Source organism: Chiroxiphia lanceolata, chromosome 18, assembly GCF_009829145.1.
Source record: "Chiroxiphia lanceolata isolate bChiLan1 chromosome 18, bChiLan1.pri, whole genome shotgun sequence".
NCBI classification, from domain to species: Eukaryota; Metazoa; Chordata; class Aves; order Passeriformes; family Pipridae; genus Chiroxiphia; species Chiroxiphia lanceolata.
The window spans coordinates 2,657,002-2,680,096 of NC_045654.1; the positions used below are offsets into that span (position 1 = coordinate 2,657,002).

The 23,095-nt window shown below is 42.6% G+C and overlaps 1 long non-coding RNA gene across 1 annotated transcript in view; it reads right to left on the reverse strand.

The window, feature by feature from the left end:
* The window catches only part of LOC116795637, a 54,534-nt gene that overhangs the window by 23,827 nt on the left and 7,612 nt on the right, over positions 1–23,095 (reverse strand). Inside the window, exon 2 of the long non-coding RNA XR_004360116.1 lies at positions 10,933–11,049. This is a non-coding gene — a long non-coding RNA (uncharacterized LOC116795637). The remainder of the gene's footprint in view (positions 1–10,932; positions 11,050–23,095) is intronic.

Here is a 23,095-nt window from a genome sequence, read left to right on the forward strand (position 1 = left end):
TGAGCAGGACTGGGGTGGGCTGGAATGGGAGGGCCAGCTGCCTCAGCCTCCATCAGTTTAGATTTACAGGCCAAACCTGGTGCTAAATGACACCAGTCACATATTGTCTGTGTACCCAGTGACAAACAAGAGTAAAACCCGTGTCAGCTCTGTGACATTTGCAAAAGATGCTGAGATCCAGTGACAAATATGTACTATTTTTCCTGACTGTTGTTCTGCTGGATCAGCAGGGGGGGTTTAAATAAAACCATTCTGTCCCTGAATTTGGATATGACTGGTAGTAGAGGGGGAGCAAAACTGCCAAGCCAACAGTCACAGAGTGGACCGTTATTTTAGGGAGATGTCTGAGGACAGCAGCGAGGTTAGTCCTGCCTCTGCTCTCTATGAGCAGTGGATGGATGCACAAAGGGGTCATACACTATTTAGTCTGCACTCTGGGACTCTGTGCTGTGGGAGCTCCTGAGGAAAGACTCCTGGTTTTCCTCCTGCCAAGGTTGGTAGGCTCCGGTTCGTGCGCAGTGAGGGGAGTTGTTCTCACCATGCACAAACCGTGGGACTTCACCCCAGCGATGCCTAATTGCAGCTGGCATTTTGGACACTCTCAGTGCCTGTGCCAGTGGGCACTGGGCTGATGAGCGACATCCCTTGTGACACGAGCAACGTGAAAACTGCAGAGGAGACTGAAATGCTGAACTGCTGGTTCGACAATTAGGAACCTAAAGAGAATTAAGCAGTCCTAAAGCCTAAACAGTTCACTTCTAACTGACAAAACACAATAAAACAGGAAGACAGGTTTGCAGTTTTGTACTCATGGGTCTCCTTCTCTTTTCTCTTTCCCTCCCCCTCTGCTGTCACTGTGACCAGAGATGCTGTTTGCTCTAAGGTGGCAGCCACCAGCAGTGGCTGAGATGCCATCGTTAATTAAAGTCCTGGTTCTCAAGTGCTGCTCAGATCCAGGAAAGGGTGAGAAATGCCACATCTGAAGGCCATGGAAGCAGTCCTATCTCACAACCAAAAGCACTAATGCTGAACACTTCCAGGCAGATCACACTAATGCTTGGCAGGCACAGAACAAATGCAAATCCGACTTGAAGGGACAAAAACTCCACTGATAATAAAAGCTCTTAATTCAATTTAGAAGCTACATGAAATGTATAAGAACCAGCTCTTATACTGGATACTCATCCAGTACCTTGTGAAGGGTCCCTGCTCTCGAGTGGCTGTACAGTGGTAGGGAAGGAAAGGGATGATTCCTACAGGACTAAAATATAATGATTCTTCTCAAATAAAGTTTGGGAGAAATCAAGTGCTACCCTCTGACCTGACAGTCCACGTGCCTGGCAGTGAGTCTGCCAACACAAGTGCTGGAATTGTTGTTCCTCATGCAGGTGTAGATGTATCTAACAAGCCAAGGTGGAACAGATTTCCATACATGGGAAGAAACTCTTTCCTGTGGTCAAGTGACTTTGCATCAGAGGAGGAAAGAACTGCTGGCCTTCAGTGTGGTATTCAGGGGTTGAACATAAAGTCCAATTCTTGTTGTTTTGTTGGTGTTTTTTTTTAAATATTTGTATTTATTACTGGTGGCTTCAGTGTAATAGTAGATTTTGATGGGAAAATTTAATCCAGGAAATGGCCTCCTTGTAATGTTCTGAGCAGTTCTGTACAGGAATTAATCACAGAGCAAGAAGTCAAAGTAACTTGCTTTCCAGGTTACTTTTATAAACAGTAAGCACACGTAGAAGGCAGTCAGGTTGCACAGAGACATGTGCTCAGGCTGGCCTAACACAGTTTCCTTGCTGTTAAGCACTTTCTTATTCCTAGACTAACCATCTCTTAGACTAATCATCTATTTTTCCAGTGTTCATGTCTTGGAAAGATGGAAACTGGTGTCTGGAGGGGTGAATCAATATGATGAACACAGAACAATCATTCTTTCTGGTCAGCATTGTGCTGTTCAGCCCTCCAAACCTGCCATTCAGTGACACTGTTTCTCCATCAGGGAGGGTTAATCCTGCTTCATGGTCCTGCTTTCAGGATTTAGCTATTTCTCAAATCGAGAACTGTGCTTTTCTGAGTGATCTGTAGTGTAAATGAAACTCTTCACAATGAGCATATGTAACTTACCCAAATGTAACACAGAAAAAAAAATCACTGGTAGTCTTGTCTTTTAGTCTTTTGAGTATCACCAACTCTGACATAAAAGCTTAAATTTGGAGTTGGAATGTGAGTTTATTGCACTGGGCTCCCTGTGCTGGCAGTACCATTTCTCTTGCATTGTTCACCTGCACATTTCCAGGACAAAACAGCAAATGTGATACCTGGGTGATACCTTGACTTTGTACCAGCACAGGGTCAGGGGCAAAGTGCACATTTGCTTTCATTTTCTAAGAACCAAGAAATCCAACAGAATAGTTGGAGCAGTTTTCTGCTCCAGCAGGGCCCCCAGTTTGGTTTGGGTCAAACAAGGGGTAGCATTTACCCACCACTTAATTGCAGCCCCTTCAGGGCAGAAATTGGCAGCCGTTTAATTTAATTTAAAGCTCGGGACAGAAGGCAAAGAATGATGAACCCATTGAAAATTCAGTGAGACATTAATGGAGAGAATATAAGGACAGCTGGAATTTGGAGGGGATGCCAGGGTTAGCACCCCTGTACTCACAAAGGTGCTGCAGGATGTTCAGTAACCATGTGGATCTACGTCACTACCTGCATTTGCTTGGGAGCACTTGCTGTTGATGGCTCTGGAGTTCTGTTTAAAATGTATGGAATTTGACAAGATTGTATCTCGAGGTGGCATGCAAGCTTCAGCTGCACTTAACTAAATCTCCAAGAATCTGTGCATCTTTACCTTTCTGCCCTCTTCTTTTTCTTGTGTTTGTTGCCCAGTCAAAGGAAACAGCTTTTTATGTGAATGATGATTAATAAGCAGCCCTGCTGAAGGGTGATGGTGTTAAGAGCAGGCTCCTTTAATAGACACTTTAAAATGTGTTCTGACATAATAGGCTGTCAAATCACTTTTCAGGTGTACACTGACATAATAACATGCATTTGAGAAAAATGATAAGGTAAAATACACATTTTTTACAGCATGAAGATAAATAGTGAAATAGCCACTTGCCTGCCTCTATGGAAAATAAGGAAAAAAACAAAACCATTTAGAGTGGAATTGTGAGTAGACTGGACATCTCCATTGCCTTGTGCTTGAAATATCATCAGTTGAGTGTGTCTTGTTATATTTGTGCTTGAATTAAAGATATAAAGCATTTTCAGTGTCCATTTATCCCAGGCATCCCAGGATAGATTTTTTTTTAAAGGTTGTGGCCATACTTTCAGTATGTGAACTTCTAGGCAGAAATAGAATGGGACATTTTAGAAAAATGCCACAATTAATGGGACACTGTCAATAAAAATAAAGCAGTAGCATGTCTGGTTTGCTTGAGACCAATGACAAAACATAACCCTTTCTGTTTGGGAAGAATCTTGACAAATAGTAATTCAGGCTGTGGACTAGTGAATAGAGAGCTGTCTCTTTCTATTTTTTTGGAAGTATCCTGCAGTCCAGAATCCCCTTCCCTGATTGCTGCCTTGACCTCTTAGGAACCAAATGCCCAAGCATTTGAAGTTTAACTTCAATACATGCAGTGAGTAACAAGCATTTTCCCATTCCTTTTAATGTTGCCATTTTCGAGCATCTGATAAATATCAAATCCTTTCCTTTTATATCTGGGGAAAAAAAAGAACAACTCCAAACCAACCAAGCAATGCCCAGAATGCCAGTTTGAACCACACAGGGAACTTTGCTCACCTGAGCAGGTTGCCCTGGGGAGACAGGGTAGATACCCTACGTGGAGTTGTTCCAAGCTCTTCAAACCAAGCATCAAAGCAGCAACCCTCTGGCATAGAGGTGAGAAAATGCTGCCCTGAGGCACAGCTCCTGTGTCAGGCAGATAGCAAGCAATGGGCTCATAAAACAACATTTGAAGGAAGGGTAAAAAAGAGCACGAGGGAAAGGGAAGAGATTCTTATGAGCTGCAAAGGGAAGGCCTTTCAATCACAATCTCTGACAAAGAACAGCACTATTTGGACAGTAAATCATTGTGGCCCAGAGAAACCTGTGCTGATAAAAGTCTGACAGGCCAGGGAAGAGGTTCAGGGTGGCTTGCAGGGAAAATCTTTCATTCCAAGCACACAGAGCAGACCAGCAGAGGCAGGAGGAGCAGGTACAGGCAGGCAGTCCTGAACAGGAGGGTGAAATGGGATTTCAGCTCTTTCTACAAAGAGGAGAGGAAAGCCCCTCTTTGATGCTTTTAGCTGGGGAAAAGAGAGTTGCCTTAAGATCAGGGTTCTTCCACCTATGTGTTCTTCCCATCAGTTCCTGGGTCTGGTGACAGAACCCTAAACAACAGGGCAGCCAGGCACTGAGGCAGTTCTATGGAACAAACTTGGGCAAGCACTGCTTGTTGGGTGGCAGGTAGTGATGGCCAAGGAAGGGATTTGAATTCACACAGTCTGTTAAAAAACCTTGGAGAAAAGAAATAAAACATGTGGGAGCTGGTCAGACTTGAGTAAAGTAAGTGGGCTCAGAGACATTCAGTACATTCAGAGATCCCTCTCTGTGCTCTGGGCAGAGGATGAGCGACCTGTCACATTGTGCATTTCTGGAAAACTTAGACTTTTTGGAACCTGCTTACTTTGTAATGGGATAAATATCACATTCTTTCCCTTCCTTTTTCCTTCCTACTGTTCCCCTCCTGCACTTCAGTTTTGTCCCCATAGCAAGAGGGTTTTTAATATGGTGTGATTCACATCTCCTAGAGGCTAGAGGAGGGAGATGGAGGAAAAGCAGGCAAGTGAAGAGTTGAAGCACTTTTGTCTTGATTCCTCCAACACAGTAGGTATATCTGAAAGACCTGAATTAGAGGTGATTAGAAAGGCAAAAAACAAGGAAAGGTTTAAGAAATGTTCAGATTTTTTTTGTTCCTTTGCTAATGGAAGAACAGATATGACAGACTGCACTTTGATATCAACCTTAATACTGACCTTCATACTATCCTATTTAAACTATATGTACTTTCCAGAGGCTGCTCCATAGCACTAGTGTAGGATCCTCCCAACACTTTGATATACCTCCTACTTTCCAGTGTTCCTCTTGTGTTCCATCCCTCCTGAGTTTCAGGGAGCTTGATACAAAGACCAGGTGATGAGAGAGAGCCCCCCATGCAGGAATTAACCCCTGAGCCATTGCTGCCAGTCCTGCAAGGGTATATTGTGCCAACAGAACAGCAGAGAGGCTCCAAATGCATCAAAGATTCTATTTGTGACATTTTAAGCACTTAAGAACTCATTGAGGGTATTCTGTGATATCTAAAGGGACAAAACAGCAATTGTCTCCCTTTTGTACTTGAGGTTTGCCTTTCACTGGTCAGAGCAGGTTCTCTGCAATCAACACTTGCCCAGAACACCTTGCTGTGACCTGGTTTTTTTGCATTTTACTGCTAACTTGGCATTCACATCCACATTGCAATTTACTTGTGAACTTCCTTGGTACAGCTGAGGGGATGGGGAGGGAGAAAGCATATACATAGGTGCAGAAGCACTAGACTATGCTATGAATGAGCAAAAATCTATTTTAAAGGTATTAAACTGTTTAAAAAAAGGCAACAAAACTCCAACAAACAGCCAGAGTCTGCTGCCTTCCTGGATGGAAAGCTGGAAAGGGGAATTCCGGCTCCTGCCATGACAAATAAATCGCCAACAGCAAGGAGGCACTAACTAGTCAGACACGGTACTTTCCCCAGGAGAAGAGTATCCTGTTATATCACCCAGAAACATTCTAACCTGAGGCAACTGATCTTAACAGCTCAGTGTCTTAAATTTAGGGAGAGAGAAAAGAACTTGCTCCTCACTGAGCACTTGCCCCGAGAGGCCTCTCGGTCACTCTGGCTGAACAAAGTCTCTGTCCTCCCATCCAGCACTTACGTGCAGCACAGCCCCAAACTGCCCTGATTGAGGCTGTTTAAACTGGGTACACCTTGTAAATCTTCTCACTGCAGAGACAGTGTCTTGGAGCCACTATCAAATCACACAAGTGGAGTCAAATTAGATCAGATCACAGCTAAAGCCATCCCAGCATCCTGTCTGTTCCCGCGGTCGTTAGTGGATGTAAATGGAAAGCTGCTAAGGAGCAAGGATCAAGTAATCTTGTACCAACCCAGTCCTCCACAGGAATTGGGGGTGTTACAAATTAGATGGCTGATGTTCTCATAACAGGCTTCCACTGGAATGAAACCCACCTTTCCCTCTGCTTTGAAACTGCAGCCCTGCAGTCAACAAGTTTGCAGAAAAATGCATCTGCAGTGGGTTAAGATGGGAAAAGTTCTCGGCAGAATTCCCCACATGTTGACAGAAATTAATGTGGAGATGACAGAAGATTTCAGCTGAAGGGAGGGGTTAAAATAAAGTTGAGGGCTTGACAAAGTCTTCATCCTTGGAATTAATAACTTGGCTTAAAAGCACCCATTTGCTTCTTGACTTAACCCTGTATCTTGCTGCTTCCTTGAGGCACTGACACAAGGCTGTTGGATATTTGAGGATAGAGAGATGCTTTCAAGCTCAGGTTTAGCTGTTTTAATTTTTAAAATATTAAGGGTAGGCACAAGAAAGACCAACTATAGTACAGTGTTCAGGCCACTCAGATGTTAGATGTGGGCTCAGTTTACTGCAGACAGAAAGGGGTAATGAAACGTGCCCTTCTAAATCCTCTGCTGGCTGCTTTCAGTATGAGGCTGACAAGTAAAGGAGCACTGGCAAGTACTTTTGTGAACATAACCTTTGATTTTTTTTTTTTTGTTTTTCTTAAAAATGCCCACTCTCTTCTTCCTCCAAGAAATGGCTAGACCTGTTTTGCTTTGAGTTGGGGTGTTTCTTTTTTAAAATATTATATAGAACTTTTTGCTTCATTTTAGTAGCAAAATTAATAATTTAGAATTTAGTCAGTGTAATACGAACCTGATGTTTTTATGTCTTGATTTGGCTGTCAGACACCACCACCCCCAATTAAATTAATTATTGAGCCTTAATTGTGGGAGGTCTTATACTTTCTAAGAATCTGAAGGGCAAGGATGTCTCTCTGCTGGTGACTGTTTCCAGCCACGAGTGGTGAGGGGATAATGTGTTCGTGTTTCTCTGTTCCAATTCAATGGGCTGATCCAGGTGGTCACAGTCCTGCAGGGCTTTCCCAACCCACGACACATTTTTGGGAGTAGGTAGCAAAATGTCCAGCTAAGATCCTTCTCTTATCAAAGATCAGATCCAGTGAAGCAGGAAGAGAACGTGGAGAAATCCCTCAGTCACACGATGCTCTTCTGTACGTGGTGTCATACAGGAAAATGAACTGCTGTGGTGACCCTTTCTAAAACAAACCAATATTCAGGTGGATCAAGTCATGTTGTGGGGAAATAATGGCTTCATAGTCAGGTATTCGGATGAAAAGACGTAATTGTACTTGTCACTACTTCCCTATCGGTTTCTAGAACCTACCTGCCAATTAATCACCCAGTGTGGGAAATGGGGTAGCCGGATCTTTCCGAACTTCTGGAATTGCCTGGCCCCTGTGTGCACTCAGGGATGTCTCTGTTTGCTATATCCATGTGGATCCGTGTCCTTGGAAGGGAGCACGTGCCCTTGCTGTCCCGTAGGCCCTGGGAGGTGAGAGCAGGTCCAGCTCCCCAAGGTCAGGACGCAGCCCCCTCCCCGCTGCTCCTCCCCGCCCTGACAGCCTGGCAGTTCATCACCCAGATGAAAGCTCTGATCTGCCCTGTTTGTCAGCAGAGCTGTCACAGGTGAAACTGTGCAGATTTCCAAAGGCAGGTGAATTCCAGAGTCAAACGTGGCCGGGGGGCAGGGGCACAGAGCAGGCAGGGACTGTGCAGTTATTTAAGGCTTCGGGATGTCTCGGGCACGGTGCTGGGTGCTTCTGGCTGGCTCTTGCCCATGACTGCACTGGAAGAGGCCTAAGTTCTTGGAATTCTTCAGATTGTCAGAGACCTGCTGCTCAGCTAAGGGGCTACATAGGGATTTCTCAGCTCTAGGAGGGAAAGATTTAAGCCCTGTATTGGGCCACCTTTTAGACTTTCAGATTTCCAATATTCATATCGAGAAGAGCTTCTGAGACTCAAACCTCTACTTTCTTATGCACAAAGCTTTACTTACTTTTCCATAACATCTTATATTTTGAAGTAGTTAGGAATCTTAAGAGCACAGAAAGTAGAGTCCTGTATGTCCTGTAGAGAGCCCTGATACAAGGCTCTGAATGTGATCCTAATTCTGCGTTGTGGTTCAGAGCTTTCCTAATCTGCCAGAATGCAGAGTGAGGCTTAATTGTTGGTTTGTGAACAAATGAACACTGGCCAGTCATGTTCTGGTCTTATAGCAGACACCTGGAAACAGTCATTTGAAGAATTCCTCAAAAAACAAGCAGCAGACACCTTGGGCAAAGCCTAAGCATGACTGATAGTGGAGGAAAGAGAAAGGTTATGGGTTTATCAAGCAGGAAAACCAGTCACACTAAAAGCAAGAAATGCAGTAGGCAGAACTGATCAATCTGTACACCTCTCATGTGTTCCCTAGCTAATCCCACTGGCGTTCCAATAACAATTTGATAGTGCTCTAATTTCTCTGGAACTGGTCATGCGTTTAAGAAACACACAGCAAATACTAGAGAGCTTCATTAAATACCATTATTATTCATCAAATAAAATTCCTCCCCTTCCCAGTGGTAATCAAGTGGCTCAGTGGCACGCTGGGAGGGGAGGAAGGTAAAAAACAGGATTTATTAAATACAAAATTGAATGGCAGTGTGAAAGTTTAAGTTCAGTGCATTCTGAGCAGCTAATTTTGTGAGAGCCCGAGGATGGCAAGGGGTCAATACTCTTTGCAGGCAAATTCAAGGGTCAAAATGTGCTACTTGCACACTGAGTATTTCCATTTTCCCTGTCATATGTACACTGCAACTACTTGTGTCACTGTGGTTTGTCCCACCCTCAGTCCCCTCTTCCTGACCTCTCCAAACTCAGTGCTACAACACACTTCCCTTGGGAGGAAAAGAGTGGTGACAGTCACCAAAATAGATAATTTGGAAGTCTGTGCCAGGCAGCAGCACAGGAACAGTCTCATAAGCAACAGAGCCAGTTTTAACTCTATGAAATAATTTTGTTCTGACAGATCTATGGCCCAGAGCATTTCCCAGGAAATTTCCTGTTTCCCAGGTACCTATTTCCTAGGGTTTGGTAAAGTGATGAAGTCACAGACCTCCCTTCCTTGCAATTCTGTGCTCTGACACTTTTCCCAGTCACCACCTCCCCGAGAGCAAAGCAGGATATTCTCAAAGATATTCAGAGCATTTGTTTGGATCTGATCTCCACCTAACTAATGCCATCAAAGTGTCCCAAAGCAAAAAAAAGCACAACAGAAGTAACTCAGGTTTGTACCATGTGCTGCTATGAATAATGAGGAAAAGATGATGTAAAATGTGCAACCACTTTTTATTTCTAATTTATTTATCTATTCTATATCTGAAATGAACTGCCCAACTGAAACATCCCTAAATGCCAGCAGAAAAGTTTGGAGATTAGGAACACAATTCAGAGATGAGATTTCCCCAATGTCCCCTCCATGGGCATATGATGACTCCTTGTCATGAAAATAAACACAGCATTCTACTAAACACTAATATAGTGAAGAGCTGGCACAGATAAAGAACTCGTGGTTTATGTAAGCCAAGGTTGTGTCTCTCACAGGGACCAGTACAACTGCTACAGATGGAGGTGAAATAAAATAAAAATCAATGGGACAACTTACCTTGAGGGGAATTCTTCCTAATTGTGGAAAGTTGGAGAATGGCTGAGAGATGAGTTCAGACCGTACAAAAGGTAACAGATATCAGAAAAGGGACACATGCAGGCAGAGTTTTGCCACTTGCACAACTAAGGTGTTGGGTTTTACCATGCAGACTAAGTTTCTTTGGAGTTTATAGGATGGTTTTTTTTACACACTTGGGAGCAAACAACGTGCTTGGTTGTGGCAGGACACGGCAGAGGGCTGCCCTCACCAACACCCATGGAAGCTCTAAGTGGCTGTGCAGGGTGAGCACTCCCAGCACTCCCAGTTTTCCCAGCACAGCCCCTCAGGAGGGTCACAGTGAAGCTATGGTGCATCTGGAAGGGGTGTCTGGTTTCTGAGCCGAGAGGCAGAAGCGGGACCCCAAGGGGAGGCTCTGTCCCTGACCCCCTTTGCCCTCCCTTGTTCTGATCTTTATTGGGCCGTCTGCCTCGTAGCATCAAAGGCAAAAGCAGGCCCGTGATTTGTCCTACAACAGCTCTATAAAAAACATAATTGCCCAATAACCCTCTGTCTGCAAACCAAGCCATCTTCCTGTTTCTTCTCTCATAAAGACTATTTGACAAGCCTGTTCCATCAGCTTATAAAAACCTAGAAATAGTTGCCTTCCCTAGAAAGAAACTTCACAGAAAAACAGAAAGAAACTCGTTTTTCTTACACGTATATGTAGCATGTGTATACACACAAATATATATACACACTAAGATTTCCACATGTAAAATACCTAAACCACATAAGACAGTGGAGTTACCTACTGGCATGACAAGCAGAGGAATTATTCCTTCTTAAAATAAGGATGCAACCCCACACACTGAATTCATAGGGTCAGAAATGTTCTGTACAAAATTGAACAAAAGGGTGTGCTGCTCAACTAAAAAGGGAATGACTTAAAAGAGATGCAGTAAGAATCATCCTGGATATCCTGGCATTGTTCTGAAGTTGCATATGATCAGACACAATGCAAGATTATTGGTTTTCTTTTTCTCTCTTAGAGCTTCTTTTCCCACACAGTAATGTTGTTGCAAGACTCACCAATAAATATGATTCTTCAGCCTTCCTTTTGATAAGTGTGCAGATGTAAATTGTCCAGTCACCTTCTGCTTAGTGTAGGGAGTAGCTCATTCAGGTGACATTCTGTCCTCGAGCATCCTTGAGAAAATACAGAGAAACTCCAAATTAAAATTGCTGTACCTAAGCTTTAAATCTAGATCATTGTGCTTCAGCCCCTAAAAAGTAGCTTGAAGTAATCCTTTGAATAATCTTGCTTCTGATGAAAAGTTTTCAAAAAGATCAGTTATCCAACAACTTGTCTGACTGTCACAGGTCTCATTTGAAATATTTAAGGTAGATATACAGTTAAGATTTGATTTGTGGTGCTGAGATTTACACTCCTGGCAAATGTAAGAATAGTGCAGTTTAATTTACTTTCAATACAAAATAGTTGCTTTGATATGGCTGAGAACAAACGCCTTGGGATCTGTTCCTCCCCAGTGACGTCAAATAAGAATTTCTCCATTAATATTAGTGGATGGATGAAGGATCAGGTCTCCAAAAACAAACAAAGAAATAATTTATGGCTACTGCTATGGGCCAAAAGTTGAAGGGTTTGCTTTATTGCACATGCAAGCCTGCTGAAGTCAATGAGGACCTCAATAAGAAAGGTGGTGTCAAAGCTGAAGGAAGGTGCTGATTTCAGATTCCACTGAATGCTCTGATTCTGGGCCCAGGATTTGATTTTAGTGTTCTTTGTCTGAAACAAGGGTAAAACCAGATATAGTTGAGGCCATTCTAAGCAGATGTATCCATAGCTATAATGTTGAATAATGGCAGCAGCTGTAATTGGAAAGTTTCAAATAATACAATAATTTCATTCACAGTACATAGGATGTCTCTTTGTGTATTTTCATAGCTTTTTTTCAGTCTTATATAGCAATGAAATATTAATTTTCCATTCAGTTATCTGTGCTCTGGTTTGTATTCACATAGCTAATTGTCTCTGTGGGACTGAACCTTGGTTACAATTATTTTATACAGCTGCCAGTTGCTGCTGGCCAACAGTCTGGTTCCAGCATTCACTCTCCTGGTTCCTTGTCAGGCACTTGGTTCATCTCTGTTCAGGGCCCTCCTGTGGTTAGCCAATCTTGTTGTCAAAAAAGAACCATTTTCCAAACCTTCTTTTCTGTGCTCTTTCTGTTCGTCACAAGGTCATCAGTGGGACTCAGCTCTGCACTTCCCCAGTGGATTCCACTGCAACTTTTCAGTAGTTCCACTTCTGAAGTATCATCCACCCCCTCTCCAGGCCCTTTCCTTCCCTTTGTATCTAGCAGAGAAGCAACACCTCCTCATCTTTTCATAATTGGGAAGAATGAATCTCCCAGGCAGATACATTTGGAGTGACCTGCCTGCTGTGGGCACGAGGGCCTGTGGCCCAAGGCAACTCAGTTGGCTCATCTGGTGATGTGAGATGGGAGTTGAGCTTGTCTCAAACACTGTAAAGCCAGCCTTAAAAGAACTAAAGGCAGCATCTGCATCTTTTTTCCTGGTGTTTCAAATCTTCGTAGTGCTTCCCTCTACCTTCCTTCTAGGGAGAACACAAATATTCTGCAAACCCTTTCAGCAGTAGGGCACATACACAGAGTGAGTGCTGAGCCCACCAATGATGAGATGTTATTTTTGGTCAGTGAAGACTTCAGGCAGAGTCGCACATGCAGCAGAGCAGTGGACAGGTAGTCACACACCTCAGTCATCTCAGTCTCACTCTGTGTGCTGCCCAACCCAGGAATTCCTCCTTCCTTGTTTCTACCAGTAGCCTTGTCCTGTGTTCAGCAGCCTCTTCCTCCTCCCACCCAGTTTGTTTTGGGACTGCCCAGTGATTTATCCTCCTCTTTGCCGAGGCAGTCTCTGGGCAGCACAGCAAACCCTTCCCTGGCCCCACGTGCCCTGTGCAGACCCCGTGCCAGCCCCAGAGCCAACTGCTACCACAGGTGCCTCCACCTGGGGGAAGCAGAGAACCACAGAGCTCCCGACTTTTGGAAGGTTCCTGAGCACTCCCCTGCTTCAGGTAGGAAGCTGGCTCCTAAATATGCCAGACTCCAGGTCAGTAGTTGTGCCAGGGCCAACACCAGCACTGAACAACCAGACCTTGGCCCAAAACCCTGTATGGGCAGGAGTTCTCTTCTAAAAGAGGCACTGGGTTGGTTGGTGTTGTCCTGAGGACAACTGGACTGGCATCACCTCTGGGAAGACTGATGCACTTGGAGGTTTATGTGCCCTTCTTCCACGTAAACACCAATTTGGGAATCTGTTTAAACCTCACACCTCCAATCTATCAACTTTAACAGTTTCTCCGAGGGAGAACTGGACCCAAAGGTGGGGTTTCACCTGTGGCTTTGGGATTGATGCAGCACAGTGAGGTTATGAGAAGCAAATGACAGGATGTTGGATAAGTTGATTGCCCTTCAAGTTGGAATGCTAAGCTTGTCTGGGCCACCAGGCTGTAATGCTGTGTTCCCTTACTGAGGTTGTGTTACACACCTTGAATGATTACCACAGCAGTAATTCCTAATTCTATAGTATTGGAGAAGAAGAGGCTGTGCACCATTTGTGAGGATATTTACTATTGGTATGCAGTATTTATGCAGTAAACTGTATTGACCTGTATGAGGAAAGCAGAAAGGTGCTGGACACAGCACTTAGCATTGTAGACTGAATTTTGAGCAGAAAATAGAAATGAATGCCTACTTTTAAGAAAAGGAATCAATGTGTCAGTGGTTAAAAAGTCCATACTGAGCAGCAGGATTTTATTTACAGTCTCCTCCAAAGATGCTGGGGTAGTAAAAAAATGATAACTTGTCTTGAAACATTAATAAACCTAAGTTGGCCCATGTGATACTGAGATCTGTGGCCCAACACCTTCAAGCCCAGTGCTTTAACTTCAAGACTCCCTGCACAGCAACTGTTGCACAGGGTTGTTTAAAATGAAGGTCTCAATCCTGCTTAGCAAATCTGTATGGTATAAAGTTGAGCTAAACCAGAGCCTTGTTAAACAAAATAGGGCTCAGTGCTGGCTTGGCAGTTTGCTCCTGCTGTACAGAACTGAGGCTCAAAGTAGAAGCAGATTAAAAAAAAAATGTGGAAGAACAAACCTTTCCTCTTGCTCCATCACTCAGGCTCTTACACATGTTGAAAAATAAACAGCCACCAACTTTTACAGCAGCAGGATTTGGAGTGTGCTATTGGGAAACCCACTAAATCTTTAAAGGAGGTACCTTTGGAAATATTTTATAGACACTCATCTCCCCAGCAGGAAAGCTAGTGCTGCAAAGAGACATCTTTAACAAATAAATAATAGTTTATTAAGTCACTTGTCTCCACAGCAGGAAATAAACTGGGGGGTGGGGAAGGAGGGTGGTGGGGTGACAAAGGAAGGGAAACAAAAAACGTTACCCTTGCAACCCCTCTGCTCCACCAGAGCTGTATTTATTTAAAACACTCTTCTCCTAAGACAGATGGAAAAAATAATTAACCCAGCCACCCACCCCTTTTATTAAACTCCTTTGTGACCACCAGGGATACGATTAACATGGCCACCATAAAAACCCAGTCCCCTACCCTCAAAATAAAGAGAAAAACACAAGCAAGATTGAGACACGGTGCAGGGCAGGAAGTAAATTAAGAACCTGCCTCTAGGGCAGTGAGAATATTTTTCTGAGTACCTGCTGGAAAATTTGCAAGACAATCATTGTGAAGGGATTTTTTTCACTTTGGTCTTGAGGGCTCACAGAAGAGAATCTTCCCCTTAGGCAACCAACTTTTGTGGAACTGTCATTGCTTCCCAGAGGACAGAATGGGAATATCCAAGTTGTCCCAAACTTGCCCAGTTTTGAAGCTTGCCCAAATCCTCTGTCCCGTATGCAATCACAATTCTTGTGGTGATGGGTATCTCATAAACTCTTTTTTTATTCACTGGACTTTTCTATAGTCTTCCCCTTGCTGCTGCAAGGTATTCCATGCCTGCAGAAGGCCAGGCCAGATTTGCCCAGGAAAAGCTGTCTTCATTTATACAGTGTAATAGAAGTCTGGATTTCTCCAGTTGATTGCACAGCACAAATCTAGTACATGGATCCCAAGCAGCAGATTTTCTTTTCCCCTCTACTAATACCTTTCACAGTCACCTACACCTTAGTTTCCAGTTCAAACCAGCCTCCTGTCCACAAGATCAAAATATTCAGGTCAAAGAACCTTCATCCCTTCGTGATGACTCTCTGTGATTTCTTAAACTCCATTACCCTGCCTGTCATCAGAATCGTGGGAAAACCAGGAGATCTAAACCTGTCTGTGGCTATTCACATGTACTCTCATTGGCACAATGGCAAAACTAGATGAAAACAAAAGCTAATTAATAGAAGGTTGGGGTTGTGTATGTGACTCTGTGCAGCTACAGGAGTCCATTCTGGAGGCATCACTGTACTTAGATACTGGCTTTGCTGTATTATTTCCATGTTATCTTCAGCAGTGAAGTTACCCTTTCTAAATGTGTGTATGCTGACATTCACTCCTGACTGCAGCACTTCATTTGTTAGGATTACCCCAGGCTAAAGGAGACCAGCCAGAATCACTGTGCAGAAAAGGCTTTTCATCACAGCAGCCTGGCTGAAAAATGGGATGCACAGTGTCTACCAGTGCATGATGGTGATGGGAAGCCATGCCAAATGTGGCAGCCTGGAACAAGAGGCTGCCAGGGTAAAATGACAGTCATCTCCAAGGTGTAAGATCTGTCAGCTTCCCCAACCAAAGATTTCCAGTCTGTGATTGCCAAGGAAGCTCCTTGCACACTGCCATCATTATATAAGGGAGCACTGAAAACATTCTGAATGTTTTGGGAGAACACATTTCCCTCGACACATTTGATTTCAAGCTGACCTGGGAAGCATTTTGCTCACCTTCTATTAACCACAGCCCTGAGTGTTGTATTCTTTATCCCTTAGGAAAAACTGGGGGCCTAAGGGCTTAGTCAGAACTTGTTCCTGTGGAATAAGCTCATGATTAACATCCCCTGTGCTGTTGTAGATGGTGACCATGGGGGAAGTGATACCAGAAGTGATACCAGCTCAAGGACAGGATGACCAAACCACTTGTATGGCTAAAAGGTCTCCACTGAGTTGTCACAGTGACAACTGTTTATAGTGTACTGTAAATACAGAAAAGAGATACCTGGGGTGTGTGCAAGAAGAGCATACAACCCAGACTGATAATTTGGACTGAAATAGAAGATAGTCCCACTTTAAGAAGGGTCCTTTTTGTAGAAAAAACAGAAGAAAACTATTAGCACTGTATAGGTCAAAATCTCTATCCCCTTAATAAGGTGAACTCTTCAGTAAAATGGTTTAATAACGAACAATTAGTATCATGTCCCCATCCCTCTGTTCTTACTATCTAGTTAGGTCAACAGTAAGCAAAATCAGAAAATTAGGTAATAATTATATCTAATTATGTCTAATGATTATATCTTATTATTAATGACAGATTTAGCAGTCTGTCGTGTCTTGGAAGAGCCAAGCACTACATTATGGTGTGTGTTGTTAGAGATAGTGGGGGGCTGATAACCAGACTATTGTATGTCCTTGCAGATGGTGGGGAAAGTTAAACTAGCAGAGTGTGGTTCAGCAAAAGGGCACTGAGTCAGGAAACTTTTATTGCTGGCTCTTCCACTGGAGTGTTTTGAAACCTTGAGTAAATCACTTTGTCCCTATCTATGAAATGATAAGGACAAACGGGCTTCCTTTATAAGACATATATTGACATAAATGGATAAAAAGTGTTAAAATGAAAGATAAATGTTATTGGACAGCTGAGGTTGGGCTTGAAGCATTCCTGGAATGTACAGTGTAGGTGGGGTGGGAATATGCTCACTGAGCTGGATGTGGAAGTCTCATAAAAGTATCTTTCATGACTGTGTAGATGGCAGCAGCATGACTTTAATGTCCTGCCTGGATGGCTTTTATACAGCAACTGCATCCTGTTTGGTAGAGCTTAGGATATCCTCAGATAGCTGCTTTAATGCCTAGACACTAACCTATTTAACTACATTAAAAATAGCTCTAATTTATATGAATTTTAGCACATTCTCAGCGAGGATCAGAAGTCACCATCCAAGCCTTGGGATGTGAGGGAGGAACTGACCTCTCTGGATTTTTCAGCTTCTGGTTCTTGGCAATCCCAGTGTTCCCAACCTGTCCCTCTGGCAAACAGTCAATAACCAGTTGGGGTGGGCTGACCCTGCTTGCTGGCATTTTATCATCACTTGTGGTGTTCACCTTGTGGGGATGGGTCTCCAAAGAGATTTGGAGGGTTTTAAGCAGTTTCTTGAATTTTGCTCATCAACAGTGTCTTTGTTTCCTGCCACTTTATAAAACAGGTTTAAGTGACAGTCACAGACTCGGTTTGGGTTATTCTAAACATCCCCAATGAGCTGCTCCAAGTTCACACTCAGCTGGGATCCTGCTGTAAAGTCTACAGGGACTGATAGGAATTTTCAGCAGACTTTTTATCAGGTCTTCCAGCCTTGATTCTACGTTGTTCAATTCTATCAAAATTTTACCAATCACTTGAATAGAAGCAGAAATAAAACCCCAAGGAAGTGGAAGTTCAGCCCTCACTGTGCAATTTTTTGTGGATTGGAAAGAAGTAACAAAGCAGTTAGAAAACCAGTCTGAGCCCTTTATGGAATGCATGTCACAAATTTTTCATTTCAGCAATTTCATCTAATATTTAACTAAGAACTAGGGGGTGCTGCTCTCTTGTTTTCTTCTGAAATAAATCCATATCTTAGTTCTATAGCAGTGCTGTACAAAAAAAGGATTAATGTATACATAAAGATTTTCAATATTTGGCTCTTACGTTTCTGACAGCCTAGGGTTCAGCTTGTCTGGGACCAAACTTTGCCCAATTAAAATGTTAAAGTCTCAGGATTGTGAAGTAAACCTGACCTAGTTGTAACTTGGGGGAGTTATCTGGGGCTTGACTGGGGATGTTAAGAAAAGCTTGAAGTGCATTGGGTACGTTGTTTGCTCTGCTTTTTTTTTTTTATTTAAAATGGGTTTCTAAAACAAGTTTCCCTGTTTGTTTATGGACATGATTTCCCTTGGCAGCTTTGTCTCACTGATACCCAGATCTGTGAGCTGTTTGTGCATAAGACACTGTGGCATCCTCTGATATGACAACTAGAGCTTTCTTTTCGAGAGAAAATGGGGGGGTTTATTGGTTTTTCCTCTTATTTGGCAGGTGAATAATGAAATAATGAAAGCAGATAACCTAAATCAGCACATACTAGGACTACTGGGTGAGACTGGGGGATTAGAGAGGGAAAAACTTCTCAGCATTGAGCATCTTCAGTAAGATCAGGCAGAGCTGCTGTGCTGCCACAGACACTGTTGCTGGAACTGGTCTCTGGTTACTAAGAGTTAACAGTCTACATAAGGGAATATTATCCAGTAAGATGTTACTGGACACAAAATTCAGGTTTAAGTTCTCAAAGGTGATCACAAAATGTGAAATAATCTACCTTATTTCCAATTTGATTTCAAATAAAATATTATGCTCCTGAGTGCTTTAACTTCTGTATCACAGCAGAGTGGGTTTGCTCATACTCAGGCAAGCTTAATATATTTTGATGCTGTCTCAGTCTCTTTCTCAGCTAATATATATAATTTTGCTCTTAGGTTTAGCCCACTTTTGACAGACAATTCAAGGAGATGGCTCAACTGTGCCAGGAAAACAAATCTTTCTAGGAACTGATATTTAACCAAAATTTTCTACTTACATCAAACCAACCATTTGCCCATGAATTATTGATAGCTTTCTAGCTTGAATTTAACATTCTCTTCTGGTTGTTTTTTGTATCACCTCTTGGGCTGATATCACAGCTGAGGAGGGTGGGAACCTGCTTTGCTCAGGGAGGATGTGACAAGCACAAATGTCTGCTTTGGCACAAAGATTCCTGCTCTTAAAGAAAGCAAAAGTATTAGAAAGCAGGAAATCTTGATTTTGGAAGAAAATTACTTTATGTGCTTCTGAAAACTTGAGGCAAATTTAATTACTGTCAGGTGTGAGGGTACAAAAATATTTGCTTATGCTTTCAAGATCCTGTGCTTGGTCAGTTGTCCTGAAAGACACTCTAATTGTTCACAACTGTTACTGTGATTCATCAATCCTGTTGTGCCATTTGACTGAAAATGCATTATCTGGCAAATGAGTGAGGATTTCAGGCCTAATTAGACAGAATATCTATTTATGTAGCCATCTACTTTATACCATAATAATAAACTGTAGTAATAAATAATGGGTGAAAATGGATTTTAGGAACCTGATCAAATATGCATTTAGTTCAACATACTCTTTCCACTGGCTCCACTATTCACCATTGTTCATGTTGGAATGCTGGAGAGTGGTGAAATGAAGAGATTTAGTAAAAAATACAGAGGAATTTGTCACTGGAGAGAATGTTGGTGTTTATTCAGCACACAGAAATTCTAAAACTCTGCGAGGCACTAAGTGTGATTAATACAGCCCATCTTTCATTATGAGTACAGTTTAAATTGCTGTGGCTCTGACTCACTTAACCCTGTGTTTGACTCCAAGAAAGATCCTAAACCACACCACAGTCAGATTAGGGGGGTGCTTAAGTGCCTTTGCTGTATTGGGGCAGATTTGAATTAATAAGCACCAAAATCACTACATAAACAGACACCCAAATCCAAAGTGATACCATAAAATTAGCTAGTTTTCTATATTTGTTCTCCAAACAAATATAATGGACGAAGAACACCAAAACTGAAAAATCAAGCACTCAGATTTTGGTTGAATAAATCAAAGTTGTCTGTGTACAACTGTACTCAGCCCCAGACGTATTTATGGCAAAGGAGATGCCAGACACACGGTGATTATGTGCTGGGGGTTTTACTACTGTTTTTGCTACCCCTCATCCAAGCAAATCTCTTTTAAAAAAAGAATAAGAAAGCCTCAAGGGAAGTTTGGTCTGTATTAAGGACTCAGGAAAAAAAATGGGCAAGGAAATTTGAAGGAAGTGAAGCTCAGCCTAAGTGAAGACAGTTCTTACACAATCTTTTTGTAACTGAATAATTGGGATAATGCAGCAGTCGGATTCTCTCTGGTAGAATGATCATTAATCTTTCTTCAATCACTGTCTGTAAAATAATAAAACCTATTCTCTCCTGATTTAAATGTGTAGATGTTACACTGTGTCTTGGCATATTACTCAGAAAACCTTCAGAGGAAAGTATTTTAACAGTTTTCTTAGTCCAAGAGCAAATTACATACTCAGATCTGGTTAGGATTTTTGTTGTTGTTGTTTTTTTGTGGTTTGTTGGTTTGGTTTTTCTTTTTCCAAGCAAAGAAAGGTGGTTGATCTTGGTTTGGTCCATCATAACAATAAGCAAACAACAAACAAAATGTTTATTCAGGCTTATCTTGAGAGAAATCCCAGCATCCACACAATGGCAGTGTTGGTAGCTCCTAGTCCTGTTTTTGTCAAGTTTTGTAAATTGTAGCTCCTACTGTCCTAAGTTATTCAATCACTGTGTGAGACGGACATAAGAATCAGTGGAATATGTGATTTATTTCTCCACAGAATTCCTTTGAAAAGTCTTGTAATTTGGTTGCACTGGAAATGTGGACAAGGTTAACAGAAACCGGAAAGGAAAAAAAGGAAAGAGAAGGGGGTATAGATGCAATATTTTGTGCAAAGATCTTGCTTTGGCTGCTAGAACCATCAGAGGCACGATGTGATAGCAGGTTTATTAATTTCTAATTATGGGCAGGGCTTTATCTGCAAGTCTGCCTCCCCCTCCTGTCACTGCCCCCCCTCCTCTCCCCTCCCGTCCCCTGGGGCAGCACTGTGGTGGGGCTCAATCACTCTTTTATTAGTTGTGATATACTGTGGCTAATTCCCTTAATCTGGACCTTGCTTTCCTATAAAGCCCAGACCTCAGGTATTGAATTTCCCTGATCAAAGTGCCAGCAGTGTGGGACACAGCAATCTCCACTAAACAGGGGAGCTTGGGAAAGCTCGTAAAGGGAGTCAAAGCAGCACACACACACACACACACACACTCACAAGATGGTGCAATCAACTGGGGGAACAATCACGTGTGAAATATTACTGGCTCCTTAAAGTGCTGCTTCTGGGATTTACTGCAGTGTATTAATCTGCTGTGCTTAATGCATTGACCTCTCACCCCCAGCAATTCAGTAGATGGTGCTTGAATTGCCAGGAGCTGATACAATGGATTAGGAGCAGAGAGACCCCACCAGGCTCAAGTGGCACAGCAGCCCCTGAGCCACCCGACCAGGAACTGCTCCACCTTTCTGAACAGATAGTGCCAGACAATGGGGCTGCCCCAGAAAGGCTGGCATTGACAGCAGAGTTTCTGGAAAGGCAGATAGTGGAAATAAGGCTTGTTATAGAACAATAGAGACGGGCAGTCTTGTGACTGAGTCACAAGACAGGGATTTAGAAGAATTGGTTTTATTCCATGCAGTCATTCTGTCCTTGTGTGTGACCTTAGGTAAGACAATTCACTTCTCAGGATCGTGTCTTTCCTATCTGTAAATTTGGGATAAGGGCACCTACTTAATTTTCTCAAGGGCAGCGGAGGAGTCTGACATTTGAAAGGTGCTTTAGGATCACAGATTTAAAAGTGTTATATATTCATGCAAAATAGTACAGTATCCTGGTCATTAAATATCCATCTAGATGGAGAAGAGAGTGGAAGAGATCCTCCCTTCATATATACACACATATATGTATACGTATATACATACATATATATATACATACATATATGTATATATACACCATTATGCAATCATTAATCTGGAATTCTCTTCAAAGTGCTGTGTTTACTTGAACCAAAAAGCTAACTTGGATCTAAAAATAAATGCTATACAGACTTGCAGAAATATGAAGAAATCAATGCTATGGAGAGTGATGCACCTCTGTAATGGTGAGATAATCAAATGTCCCTTTCGTGCTTACTTGGTCATTCAAAATCCTGACATTTCATGTACAGAAAACCCTTTGGAATTCAATTTCCAATGTTAACTCTTCAATGTCATCTTTATTCCATATAATTAAGCAAACGGTGCTACTGAATTTGAGAGGAGTGTCCAAAAACCTCATAAAGGAGATTATTCTAAGTAATTGCTATCAAATGCCATTAAATTCTGAATAGCGTTAAGCCCCCCCCACCCGCCTGCCCAGGCACTCTCATTTAGGATTAAAGGGACCTTTATTTGATTTGTTTTACTTCAGTACAAAATAAATTAGTTTGACCTGAATTAAGGCCTCTTTGATACTCGGGAAGAGTGTCTACACAGGAGTTTACTGGGCTTTAATTGGTCCACTTCAAAAGTTAATTTGGATATTTTTTTTTCCCGACATGCTCCGAAACCACCCCAGAGTAGATGTGTCATATTTATAAAATGGCAGAGAAATCAGAGCACAGGGCTCTGAGAATACACATTGAGGATTTCCCACCTCCATGAGATTACTGGCACTGCTGTGCCCTCCTCAGAACTGGGATGTGCTTAGGTGGTGAATAATGGTGAGATTCGTTCCATCAAACTTCGGTCGTCTAAAGTGAGGTCTCTAAGTTTGTTTCATGTGCTATTTCAACAGAGAGGTGACAGCCAAAGCCACCCTGGTGGGCATTTCAGGCTGCTCTAAGTCCATGTAAGAGGAGGCTGTCTCCAAAAAGTTCACCTCGTATTCCCTTGTCCCCAGCTGCACCTTTCCCCATGTGTCACCATGTCACCATCTGCCCTGTGCCAGCAAACACTCCCACAGCGTAGCAAATGGAGCCACCCAAAACCAACTCTGAACAATAAAACAACAGCAAGAGAGAGAAAAAGATGAGTTACAGAAGAGTCCCCACACGATGGCTTGGGCAGGCTTAATTTTGATTGTGTGACCGTATCCACAAAAAAAAGCAGGAGGAATTCTTTTCCAGAGCTATTTCTTACAGGCTACCAATTATATGAGCTTTGCAAGTTAGTTTATAACAAACACCTAACGTAGGACAATTGAAGAGAAAGAGGCTTAGCCCCAAGAAATCATCCTTGTGCCAGCTCCTCTGAATGTAGGCAGGTCTGAGTTTCTGAGCAATATTTATGCTTT